Consider the following 13,679-nt stretch of genomic DNA (forward strand, 5'->3'; position numbering starts at 1 on the left):
TGTTTAACCACTTCAGCCCTGGACCATTATGCAGCCAAATGACCGGGCCACTTTTTGCGATTCGGCACTGCGTCGCTTTAACTGACAATTGCGCGGTCGTGTGACGTGGCTCCCTAACAAAACGTCCTTTTTTTCCCCACAAATAGAGCTTTCTTTTGGTGGTATTTGATCATCTCTGCGTTTTTTATTTTTTGCGCTATAAACAAAAATAGAGCGACAATTTTGAAAAAAATTCTATATTTTTTACTATAATAAATATGCCCCAAAAATATATAAAAAAATGTTTTTTTCCTCAGTTTAGGCGAGGGGTCTTCAAACTACGGCCCTCCAGTTGTTCAGGAACTACCATTCCCATCATGCCTAGTCATGTCCATGAATGTCACAGTTTTACAATGCCTCATGGGATGTGTAGTTCCGCAACAGCTGGAGGGCCTTAGTTTGAGGATTCCTGGTTTAGGCTGATGCGTATTCTTCTACATATTTTTGGTAAGAAAAAATCGCAAAAAGCCTTTATTGATCAGTTTGTGTAAAAGTTTATAGCGTCTACAAAATAGGGTATAGTTTTATGGCATTTTTATTAATATTTTTTTTTTTTACTAGTAATGGCGGTGATCAGCGTTTTTTTTTTTTTTTTTTTTATCGTGACTGTGACATTATGGCGGACACTTTGTAATTTTTACAGCGATTAGTGCTATAAAAATGCACTGATTACTGTGAAAATGACGCTGGCAGTGAAGGGGTTAACCACTAGGTGGCGCTGTAGAGGTTAAGTGTGCCCTAGTGAGTGATTCTTACTGTAGGGGGGGATGAGCTACACGTGACAAGACAGTGATCACTGCTTCCGATTACAGGAAACGGTGATCACTGTATGTCACTAGGCAGAGCGAGAACATGCTTGTTTACATCAGCATCTCCCCGTTCTTCCTTACCGTGAGCCAATCGCGGGTATATCTACGGCGATCGAGTCCGCAGGACCCGCGGTCGGGCTTGCGGCGGGCACGTGCCCACAATGCCGCTCTCTCTTAAAGGGGCCGTATATATACGTCCTTCTGCCCGTCCGTGCCATGCTGCCACCGGATATAGTCGTGCGCTGGTCGACAAGCAGTTAAGGGCTCATTCATTTAGATAGGTGATTAAGCCTGTCCTCCATGCAGATCCATGCACCCACTCCTGCCCGCATGTCAAACTTTGACATTGCCAGCACTGCATCTGAACCTATTCTCTCTGGAGAAGAGACACTTGAGAGGGGATATGATTTCAATTTACAAATACCATCCTGGTGACCCCACAATAGGGATAAACCTTTTCCGCAGAAGGGAATTTAACAAGACACCCGACCACTCATTAAAATTAGGAGAAAAGAGATTTAATCTTAAACTACGTAGAGGTTCTTTACTGTAAGAGCGGCAAGAATGTGGAATTCCCTTCCACAGGCGGTGGTCTCAGCAGGGGGCATCGATGATTCAACAAACTATTAGATAATCACCTGAATGACCACAACCTACAGGGATATACAATGTAATACTGACATATAATCACACACATAGGTTGGACTTGTGTCTTTTTTCAACCTCACCTACTATGTAACTATGACAGCACTCTGCTATGCAGTAGCCCCACACAGTATCAAAGAGGGGGTTAAACCAGGGCCATCTTAATAGCATTATGGGCCCCTGGGCAAAGTAATTCACTGGGTCCCCTACCAGCCTGTCCCAATTTACGTACCTACTCTCAAGAATTAAAGTATACACAGTCCATAGAATTAAACAATTAAACATACTATTTATTAGTACTTTCAATAAAATACATTTTTAAACAATAAGAAAACATGCCATAAATCAAAGACTAATCAACACAAAGAGCACAGTACGGGAGAAGGCAGAAGGGCATAGTACGGGGGAGTCAGGAGGGCACAATACTGGGATCAGGAGGGCACAACACAGTTTTATGGGATGCTGCCCGAGCTACAGCCATCCCAGGACAGCTTAGTAAAAAGCGTGACTGTACCGGAAAATCCAGGATAGTTGGCAAGTATGATGTAATGCAAGATTACCATAGGGCCCCCATGCATCTGGGGCCCCTGGGTAGTGCCCAGGAATGCCCATGCATTAAAACGGCCTTGGGTGAAACAACTGTTCACTACAGTTCTTTAGACGTATGCAAAAGCTTATTGTTTCTAAGTGTGCTCCCCCCAGTGCTCATCCTCCATTAATGCTTCCTTTTCAACTACCCGATACCAAAATGTCTACGGATGACGGCACTGTTCACTATTTAGTGCCACGGCTCTGGCACTGGGGATAATAGGAGAGTAATATTAGTGTTTACAATGCAGGTTCAGTCACTTTTTTGTAGTTGTGCACAGAGTGGGCCAGTGTTAGAACCACTGTCAGTTGTTTTATTGCTTGTTAGATGGATAATGTTTAGTAGATTTAAAGGGGAGTTCCACCCACAATTTCACTTTTTAAATATAAATACCCCTGTAATACACAAGCTTAATGTATTCTAGTAAAGTTAGTCTGTAAACTAAAGTCAGTTTTGTTAGTTTGTTACAGCATTTAGATAGTTTATAATCTAGAAATAGACTGTGGCCATCTTAAGTGTGGGCATCATGAAGCCAGACTGTAAGACTTCCTGGATTTCAGCTTTGCATATTTCGCACATGCTCAGTGCACAAGCAATGTAATAGGTTTCAGTCAGGTTTGCAAGGACTACTGGGAAACATGATGCCTATCCCAGAAACCCTTGCAAATAGCCTAGGCAAATAAGGAGGAGGAAGTAATGAAGGACTACAAAATAAAGGTATTTACAAGCAACAAATTAAATAAAAATTGTCCATTCTGAACACTATGAGATTAGAGCACGCAGCACAGACAAACATAAAAAAATGGGTGGAACTCCACTTTAATATGGTATTAAAGTCAATTTGTTCATTATACGTTCCTGCTCTGGGCAATGATATTGCACAGAAAAGACCCTTTTCTGCTCACCTGCCAGTCTCCGGCAAGTGCTTTTGGCTTAGAGTTTAACGCTGCCCCAGCCAGGAAGGTTAAAGTGGAGGTTCACCCGGAAATGTTAATTTTTAACATTAGATTCATGCTCATTTTGTCAAGGGGAATCGGGTCGTTTTTTTAAAAACGAAGCAGTACTTACCGTTTTAGAGAGCGATCTTCTCCGCTACTTCCGGGTATGGGCTGCGGGACTGGGCGTTCCTATTTGATTGACAGTCTTCCGACGGTCGCATATATCGTGTCACGATTTTCCGAAAGTAGCCGAACGTCGGTGCGCAGGCGCCATATAGAGCCACACCGACGTTCGGCTTCTTTCGGCTACTCGTGACGCGATGTATGCGACCGTCGGAAGCCTGTCAATCAAATAGGAACGCCCAGTCCCGAAGACCATACCCGGAAGCGGCGGAGAAGATGGCTCTCTAAAACAGTAAGTACTGCTTTGTTTTTAAAAAAACTACCCGATTTCCCTTGACAAAATGAGCATGAATCTAATGTTAAAACATTTTTTTCGGGTGAACTCCTGCTTTAAAGTGGTTGTAAACCCCACTTTATGACTTTTACCTACAGGTAAGCCTATAATAAGGCTTACCTGTAGGTATAAAGAATATCTCCTAAACCTGCACGGTTTAGGAGATATTCCCCTCGCATTGCGCCGCTGACTGCAACGGCGCATGCGCAGGGGGGATCCGCGGCCGCCGGACCTTGCCGAATTTAAATCTCCCGCGTGCACGCGCGGGAGTGACATCATCGCCGCTACAGCCAATCACAGCGCTGGAGCGGCAATACCCGGAAGACACGCCGGAGCAAGATGATTTCTCGCTCGGCGTGAACCAGGTAAGTTTTACACACCTCGTTCCGAGGTAAGTATTTCATAATGAGCTAATATGCGGTGCATATTAGCTCATCATGACTTTTGCCTTGCAGGAGAAAAAAATAATAATAATTTTGATGCGGGTTTACAACCGCTTTAATATTAATTGTGTTTGCCGGTTCTTTTCTCGGCAGGCTTTCCCGAGTGCGCGAGTTTCACCAGGCCTAGGGCGGCACAAAACCTAAATACACCCCTGCCCTGCAGTACAGAAATTGGGAAGAACATATACGTATATTTACATTTTTTTTCTCCTTTATACTTTTTTTGGTGTAGCATGTTTGCACAGGAAAGAGGGCCCAGAGTAAATAAGAGAAACTTCCTTCTAGTGCAAGGTCCACTTTCTTGTTTTCTCTGTTCTAATTTTTGACTCATAAAAAGGTGTGCCTACTTATATTTTAAATGACCACTAATAAACAGTATGTACAGTATACTGTATTTCTCTATTTGTCCAGGAGGAGGTGGGCAAACATTTCTTTTGTTGGAAAACATAACGTGTTATAATTATAGCTAGGAGGAGTCTAAGGCGTTTCTTTCACCACTTCTTCCCTCTCCCTAAATCTGAGATTCCTGGAATTCCTAGGAGGACGCACAGTCTGGCACCTCCTGCCCTCCCACACCTACCGGCCACACAAAGGTGAGGCATAACAAATTGTACAATACCAATAACTGGGGTGAACAAAGTACACAAGAACCAGTGCAGCAACTATTGCTATTCCAGATATCTACTGTATGAGACACCACACAAAGCTTTATTTTACATTGTAATACCTTCCAGGGACATATTGCAGCAGAGAGTACTGTGTCGAAGAAGGATTTATGCAGTGCAAGAAGCCAAGTGGTACATGTAATGGGTAATGGTCATAATGAAAAACAATTTAAATGACTGCAATAAAAGATGTGGGTTTGACACAGATCAATTTGGATAAATTAGTATATACAAATGTATTAAGTATCTGTAGCGCTACCCCCTCAGGAGCCGCTGGTTAGATTTGGGATTGGCATAATTATGTTACCTCTGTGATGTGTCTAGGGGTAATGACGATGATGAGAGCAATGACGGAATGTCCAGACAATTGGTTGACGTTTTCTGTGCCTTTATTTTGGGTCCAACAGTCAACTTGAGGTAGATAGAGAAAGGTTGATGAAAAGGAGAGAACTTTGCAGATTCAAGCTATGGATAAAAGAAGCAGTCCTGCCTCCAATGATTAATCTTGCTTCGTCGCCTCTCCAGCCGGAGTGGGTATAGTGCCACTGGACAGGTCCCTCTCACAAGCCTGGCAGCCAGGGTGTCACTCGAAACTGCTGGGAAGGAACAAGTCTCTGCCACCGACTTGGCTCTAGTAGGATTTGTAGTGAGACCTCTGCCACAGGCCCAATACTCGTGAAGATGGATGATAGAGCATATCCTCCCAGTAAACACAGTTTTGCCTGAATCTTCCTCGGGTAGACTTGCTAGCTTGGGGCCACCGACTGACAGTTTGCAGCATACAACCTGCCAGTGTCCGGTCGCCCAGATCCCCGATGGATTGTCTAAGCCCTGTTGGATCACCTGCCTCCGGGTTCACCTCAGACCGACTCCCCACCGAACAGCACAGCACGCTTGGGATCTTCTTAATAAGAAGTGGGGGACCCAGTAAGTCACTGGGGCCCCTTGGCAGCATCAGTTGCTCCGGGCCATGAGGGCCCAGAGTCAGGAACTCCCCGTAGCACGTGCGCCCCGGCCTGGTAGGCCATATCGCCGGGGCCCGTGATGTGCGCACACCCTAAAGGTGGGTGCCGCACCTGGAACCAGGAACCCGCGAAGAACCCTGAAAAATGGCGTCTGCCACAGAAATACCCTCCCCCAGCATGCCCCGCAAGGGAAACACTCCTCTGATTGGCTGCTGGAGAAAGGGCGCCTCCGCCTGGACCCCTCTGGCGCCACCTGCCATCCAGAGATGGAACCACATCTCTGGAGCACAGAACGACTCACAGGACAGTCAAGGGCTGGCAACAGCCGAATTTGAATAAATCAACATGGATGAGAGTAAAATAAACCCCTCATCCCACTAAATTTGACATAGCACCTGTACTGAAAAGTACAAAGGGGCTACATATCTTTACTAGGTATCAAAAATACTGCCTCCTCACTGCCAAGCAGACCTATTTTATCTCTCTGGTTAACACCTTGTCATCCCGTCCCCGTCAACTCTTCTCTACCTTCAACGCTCTACTTCGTCCTCCACTGCCTCCACCCACCACCTTTTTCACTCCCCAGGAGATCGCCAATCACTTCAAACAGAAGATTGATACAATTTGCGAGGAGATCTCTACTGTTCAGATACCCTCCACCCTACACTTCATGCCTACAGGTACAATCATTACTTCCCTCTTTCAACCCGACCACTATAGACAAGGTTGCTAAACTACTTGCTAACATCCATCTTACCACCTTCCCTCCTGTATCCTGTTCCCTCGCAATTGCTACATTCACTCTCTAGTTCTGTTTTACACTCTCTAACCCACATCTTCAATCTCTCCCTCTCTTCTAGCATCTTCCCCAACTCTCTGAAACATGCACTAGTCAGCCCCATACTTAAAAAGCCCTCCCTGAACCTATCCAATCTTACCAAACTATGCCCCGTTTTCTTGCTCCCCTTTTTATCCAAACTCCTTGAATGTCTACAACCGACAACCTTGCTGATAATAGCCTTCTTGATCCCCTTCAGTTTGTATTTTGTCCTCAACACTCCACAGAAACTGCTCTCCTAAAACTAACAAACTATCTACTACCAGCCAAAACCAATGGACACTATTTTGTACTCCTACTACTGGACCTCTCTGCTACTTTTGATATTGCTGACCACCCCCTCCTCAAAACACTCCACGCCTTTGGTCTCCATGACTGTACTCTTCGCTGGTTCTCTTACTACTTATTCAACCACACCTTTAGCATTACTTACAACTCTACTTTCCCCTCTCCTCTTCCTTTCTCTGTTAGGGTCCCCCAAGGTTCTGTTCTTGGACATCTCATATTTTCAATCCACACCTCCTCCTTGGGTCAACTGATAGCCTCCCATGGCTTCTAATACTACCTCTATGCTGACGACACCCAAATCTATTTCTCTACCCCTCAGCTCACTCATTCATTCTCCTCACGTATCACTAATTTACTATCCGATATAGTCTGGATGTAACACCACTTCCTCAAACTAAATCTATCCAAAACCAAACTTACAATTTCCCCCCCCCCCCCCCACGTGCCCCTTCCCCTGATCTCTGTCAAAATCGATGACACAACTATCAGCCCATCCCCACATGTCAAGGTCCTAGGTGTAGTCCTGGACTCTGAACTCTTCTCTAAGCCCCACGTCCAATCACTGTCCAAATCTTGCCGCCTCAACCTCTGCAACATCTCAAAAATACGCCCCTTTCTAACCAATGACACAACAAAACTCTTTATTCACTCCCTGGTCATCTCTCGCCTCGACTACTGCTACTCTCTCCTCATTGCCTTACCTCTACATAGTCTATCCCCCTTCAATCCATCATGAATGCTGCTGCCAGACTCAACCCCCTTACCAATCGCTATGTGTCTGCTACTCCTCTCTGCCAATCCCTCCACTGGCTTCCGCTCACCCAACAAATTAAATTTAAAATACTAACAACTATTTACAAAGCCATCCACAACTCTGCCCCAGCTACATCACTGACCTAGTCTCTAAATACCAACCTAATCGTTCTCTTCGTTCTTCTCAAAAGCTCCTGCTCTCTAGCTCCCTCATCACCTCCTCCCATACTCATCTCCAGGACTTTCCCAAAGCCTCTCCAATCCTTACCCCAATCTGTCCGATTATCTCCTACTCTATTAGCATTTAGATGATCCCTGAAACCCTCCTCTTCAGAGAAGCCTATCCTACCCACACCTAACAACCGTATTTTCATTTTCTCCATCTGATCATCCCCCACAACTGTTACCTTTTGTTCCACTTGATCCTTCCTTCTAGATTGTAAGCTCTAATGAGCAGGGCCATCTGATCCCTCCTGTATTGAATTGTATTGTAACTGTACTGTCTGCTCTAATGTTGTAAAGCACTGCAAAAACTGTTGGCGCTATATAAATCCTGTATAATATAATAATACTATCAATCAGGCATGTATCACAGAGGGGCAGACGTTGCCTCTCTCATACCGATTATAGCTTGATGCCCACTCTCATTTGGATCCAGTGAAAAGGACCTGGGCATGACTTTTTCAGATGTACAACGGACTACAATCCTCATTTTTGCCCATAATGCCTCAATCTATTACAAGTATTAGGAAATATTTTACAAGATAGTCACTCAGTGGTACAGGAAGTCCTCAGTTGCCTAGACTATTCCCATGACAGAGTGATCTTTGTTGGAGGTGTGGCACTCGCAGAGGAACTCTGCTACATGAATTCTGGGAGTGTCCAGTTCTTCAATCTTTCTGGCGCCCAGTTCTGGACATCATCCATCACATCACGAGGTATACCTTAGCTGGTAACATGACAGCAATACTTCTCCATGTCATGTAAAATATACAAGTCCATGCTGCTCCAGCTACTAAACGCAGCTAAAGCATGTATTCCTAGCTCCTGGAAGAGTTCATCCCCACCATTGCTGAGACATTGGTTTGCCAGAATAAATGATATTTAAGAGATAGAGGACCTTACAGCAGCTTTCAAAGACAAGATCTCTGACCACAAAATTGTATTATTGGAACGACTTTAAGTTCTCTAGATACCAACTACTTGGCTAAATTTGACTAGATACATTAGGTCGCTGGCCTGGATTCTGGCCTTGTAACAAATCAGGTTTGTACTGGAATTATGACCTAGGGCAGTGATGGCGAACCTTGGCACCCCAGATGTTTTGGAACTACATTTCCCATGATACTCATACACTCTGCATTGTAGTTGAGCATCATGGAAAATGTAGTTCCAAAACATCTGGGGTGCCAAGGTTCGCCATCACTGACCTAGGGAATGTTTCTGCCATTCTTGATTCTCAATTTAGCCCGTCCTACCTTTTCCCTTCTCTTTTTCCCCCCTCCATCCCTTTCTGAGAGTTTCCCTCCCTTCGCAATCCTAACAACGGATTAGTCATTCAGCTGGCAGCTGAATGTAATAAAAATAATTGCCGGCAATAAAAAAATTCAGGAGAAAAACAGCATGGGGTTCCCCCCACAAGCCATACTAGACCCCTTCGGGTCTGGTATTGATTTTGAGGGGAAACCGCCCAAAGAACCTTGTCCCCATGTTGATGAGGTCAAGGGCCTGTGGTTTTGGAGTCTGCGGGTGGAGGGCTTATCAGCCCTCCCCTACGTGAATGAGAATTGGGGAACATAGTACTCCTACTCATTCACCAACAAAAAAAAGATAATATACGGTGCAAATTTCTTTCCTGCATCCATAGATTGCAGGAAAGAAACTTGCATGATTCCCCCATCAACAGACAGTGGTGACAGGGGAATATCCCTCCTGCCCAGCAATTATATTCTCCCGACAAACAGTGATTATCACCAGTGGCTATACAGCAACCACTAGTGATAGTTATAAGAGAGTCTGCTCATTAATGGTTCAAATCTCAGCCAGTTTCTGCTGAACCAGCTGAGATTTAAACTGTCTATGGCTGGTCTTAGCTCTTAGGCAGCTCATACATTGATTAGCACTGTGGAGTGTCGGCTTCCTGGCGTGATCGGGCATGTGGGATTTCAAACACACCCGAGCCCATCTCTATTAGTTGTAGACAGTTGAGCTCCCTGCAGGTTGCTTAGCAGCAGTAGACCCTTCTCTGACATGCTGATCGGGATGCAATCCAGGTGATGCTCTTAGTCAAATCCTAGTCCTAAATATCAGTGATTTTATTGATCAAAGCCCACACTTTACAGGCATAGAGTCCACATGGCTGCTGATCATACGGTTGATTATATTTATGTGGTTGTACTCTTGATGCTAATAAATACTGTTTATTAGATCTGACTGGGAGCATCACCTGGATCACATCCCGATCAGCATGTCAACAGAGAAGGTTATACAGCATTACTGCTGCTAGGTGACCAGCTGGGGGCTCGGCTCTCTATAACCAATAGTGCCAGCCTTCCCCTGCATGCACCCTTAATGTCACCAGCACTAGGTCCTAATAGACTGCCGCCGCTGCCAAGGAGACAGATGCCAGACCAGCGCTGTAAATAGCAGGGACAGGACAGCTGGGGATCCCCACTGTGGCAGAACACCAGGGCCCGGTGGCAAGACAACCTTTGCAACAATGATAGTTCTCCCACTGCTTTGGACCCTTATATTTTCTTGGTGTGCTGGTGACATATATCTCTTGTTTTCTGCCACCCTGGGGGGCCCCAGTATAGTAGGAAGGGAGCTCGTAGTAAAGGGCCCCAGGATATATATATATATGTATATATATTGGTGCTGTCAGTTAAACGCGTTATTAACGGCGTTAACACAAACCCATGTAAACGCCGTCAATTTTTTTATCGCGCGATTAACGTTCGGGGGTTATACCAGGATGATGCCTGCAGCCGCAGGCATCATCCCGGTACCGTTGTTTAGAGCGGGCGATCGGCTATCCAAACATAACAACCGATGCGGCTAAAAGCCGCTCGGTTGTTATGCCGGAGGAGCGGGAGGGGACGTCCCCCCCCTCCCGCCGCCTTTCGCCGATCTGACCGGGCCTCCCGTCCCACCGGGAGACCCGATCCTCCATCCGCCGCATTCTGTGTTCAGGCGGAGACTGACACTAAGCCGTAAACGGCTTTGATTCAGTCTCCGCATTGAAACCACGGAAGCGGCGTCATGACGTCACTTCCGGGTTTCTCGGCTGCCAATGGCGCCGGATTTTAAAAAGTACACAGTATTCAGAATCGCCGTTTTCGGCGATCTGAATACTTTGAAGTGCAAAGGAGGGCTCGGAGGTCTTTTAGACCCCGATCCCTCCATAAAGAGTACCTGTCACCACCTATTGCTGTCACAAGGGATGTTTACATTCCTTGTGACAGCAATAAAAGTGATCAAAATGTAAAAAAATAAAAAAACACAATTTAATATTATAAAAAAAAAAAAAAATAAGAAAACAAAAAAAAAATGTTTTAAAGGGTGAACCTCCTTAATCGCGCGATTAATCGTGAGTTAACTATGACATTAATGCGATTAATCGCGATTAGAAATTTTAATCGCTTGACGGCACTAATATATATATATATATATATATATATATATATATATATATTTAATTGCATTTTATAGTTGGCCCCCCTACTTTTGTCCCTGTCCCCCCATGTGCCCCCCTAAATATGAAAGCTGGAGACGCCACTGCTTGTTACCACTTACATCATGCTACCTCCAATCTGTCACATTTAGCTCCAGAAAAGCAGAAAAGGGTGCAGTTTTTCTTATGGACCTGGATGGTCTGTTTACATTCTCCTACCAACAGACCTGCATGGTCTGAAAAACTGACAGGTGAACCTGATTGGAAAGCCATGTCAAAGGGGCCTAAAAATTATCTTTTACTGGAGAGAATGGATCAGGCCTCCACTGGACTGATTCAGACCCCTTGAGAAGAAAAAATAAGTAAAAAAAAAAAAGGCAAACAATGTAGATAGCGAGCTATTGATTATCTTATAAAATACTGCATCAGGGGAAATCACTTGTGAGGGGGTTAGAATTAGAGAAAGAGCTCACTTCTGTGATGGTAAAGGTGAATTTTTTGGAATGGTGTTGAGTAGCATACTTGCTAACTGTCCCGTTTTTAACAGGACAGTCCTGTCAAATAGGACCTAGTCCCGGCTAATTTAGCCTGCCGGGACTTGTCCCGGTTAGTGGGGAAGGCAGGTGTGGCTTCTGGGTCTCGGCCACGGGCGTAGGAACCGGGGGGGACGCATCCCCCCCAGGAAATAATGCGGGGGGGACAGGTATGGTAAAAAATCCCCCCCCAGATGTGACCGCGCAGTCACTAAACTGTGTGCCCGCTGGCGCTGACTCACTGGCTGCCACGTGCGCTCCTGGCTGGCTCCCTTTCCTCCTGTGCGTCTCCTCGCCCCCCCCATGGAGGATTGATTTGGTTCATTCCACCGACGTGCGCCATGTGACGTCACGCTGGCGGCCGGAGGTGAGGGGTGAGAGAGGGAGGAGGGAGCGAGAGTGACTGTCGGCGCCAGTCAGAGAACAAGACAGACAAGTCGTGACTCACGAGGTGCCTGCTGCTGGGCCTGGCCTGCCTTACTTTCTACAGTAAAAACTGTATGCAAGAAGACAGAGACAAGGTTGTAAAAAGTAAGAAAGTATTGTGTATTGGGGAGGGGGGGTGTTGGACTGAGCTGAGGACCTCAATGTTTTTTTTTTTTTTTTTAGTCAGAGAAGGCAAGCTCAAAATAACAAACATTTTTTTAAACTGCTATTTTTTATTTAAAAAATTATGGTCACCATAATTTTTTAAATAAAAAATAGCAGTTTAAAAAAATGTTTGTTATTTTGAGCTTGCCTTCTCTGACTAAAGAAAAAAAAAACATTAATTGCAGCCTCACTGTGCCACCAAACGCAGTCACTGTGCCATCACATGCAGCCACTGTGCCCATCAAACGTAGCCACTGTGCCCATAAATTGTCGCCACTGTGCCCATCACATGCAGCCACTGTGCCACCATTTTTACTGATGCCATGTGGGTTGATTTTTACTAATGCCATGTGGGTTAATTTTTAATGATGCCATGTGGGTTAATTTTTACTGATGCCATGTGGGTTGATTTTTACTGATGCCATGTAGGTTGATTTTTACTGATGCCATGTGGGTTGATTTTTACTGATGCCATGTGGGTTGATTTTTAGTAATGCCATGTGGGTTGATTTTTAGTAATGCCATGTGGGTTGATTTTTACTGATGCCATGTGGGTTAATTTTTACTGATGCCGTGTGGGTTGATTTTTACTGATGCCGTGTGGGTTGATTTTTACTGATGCCGTGTGGGTTGATTTTTACTGATGCCGTGTGGGTTAATTTTTACTTATGCCATGTGGGTTGATTTTTAGTAATGCCATGTGGGTTAATTTTTACTGATGCCATGTGGGTTAATTTTTACTGATTCCATGTGGGTTCATTTTTACTGATGCCATGTGGGTTGATTTTTAGTAATGCCATGTGGGTTGATTTTTAGTAATGCCATGTGGGTTAATTTTTACTGATGCCATGTGGGTTAATTTTTACTGATGCCATGTGGGTTGGTTTTTGCTATACCGGTTGATTTTTACTGATGCCATGTGTCAGTTGAGTTTTACTGATACTATCAGGAGCACATCAGTAAAACTCAACTAACATTTCAGCATAGCATTGCTTGATTCATTGATTTTTACTAATGCTATATGTCGGTTTATTTTTACTAATGCTATGATGGTTTATTTTTTTATTGCTCTTCGCATTACCCTCTCTGGATTGCTTTAATAGTTTGATTTATTGGCTTGAGATACGAATATACCTGGCGAGTAAAAATGCTGTCCCCCCCCCAGATTTGTAAGGGTTCCTACACCCATGTTTAAAATTCCCGTTTCAATTTCCTGTAATTCTCTCTTTATTGAGTAGACCCTATAATCTGATAAGTAGGCGAAGATTATGCAGAGTGGGTGGAGCTTCGGGGAAGTGAGTGTGGTAATTAATTAATAGCTGTGCTGCAAAGTGTCCCTGGAAATTTTTTTCAAATGTTGGCAACTATGGAGTAGCCACTCGTTACTACCAAAATAAATATATTAGTAACTGTTGGTGTCATAAAAGAAGAATCACACAATAAAAAAAGACTG

The sequence above is a fragment of the Rana temporaria genome, chromosome 9, assembly GCF_905171775.1.
Source record: "Rana temporaria chromosome 9, aRanTem1.1, whole genome shotgun sequence".
NCBI lineage: Eukaryota > Metazoa > Chordata > Amphibia > Anura > Ranidae > Rana > Rana temporaria.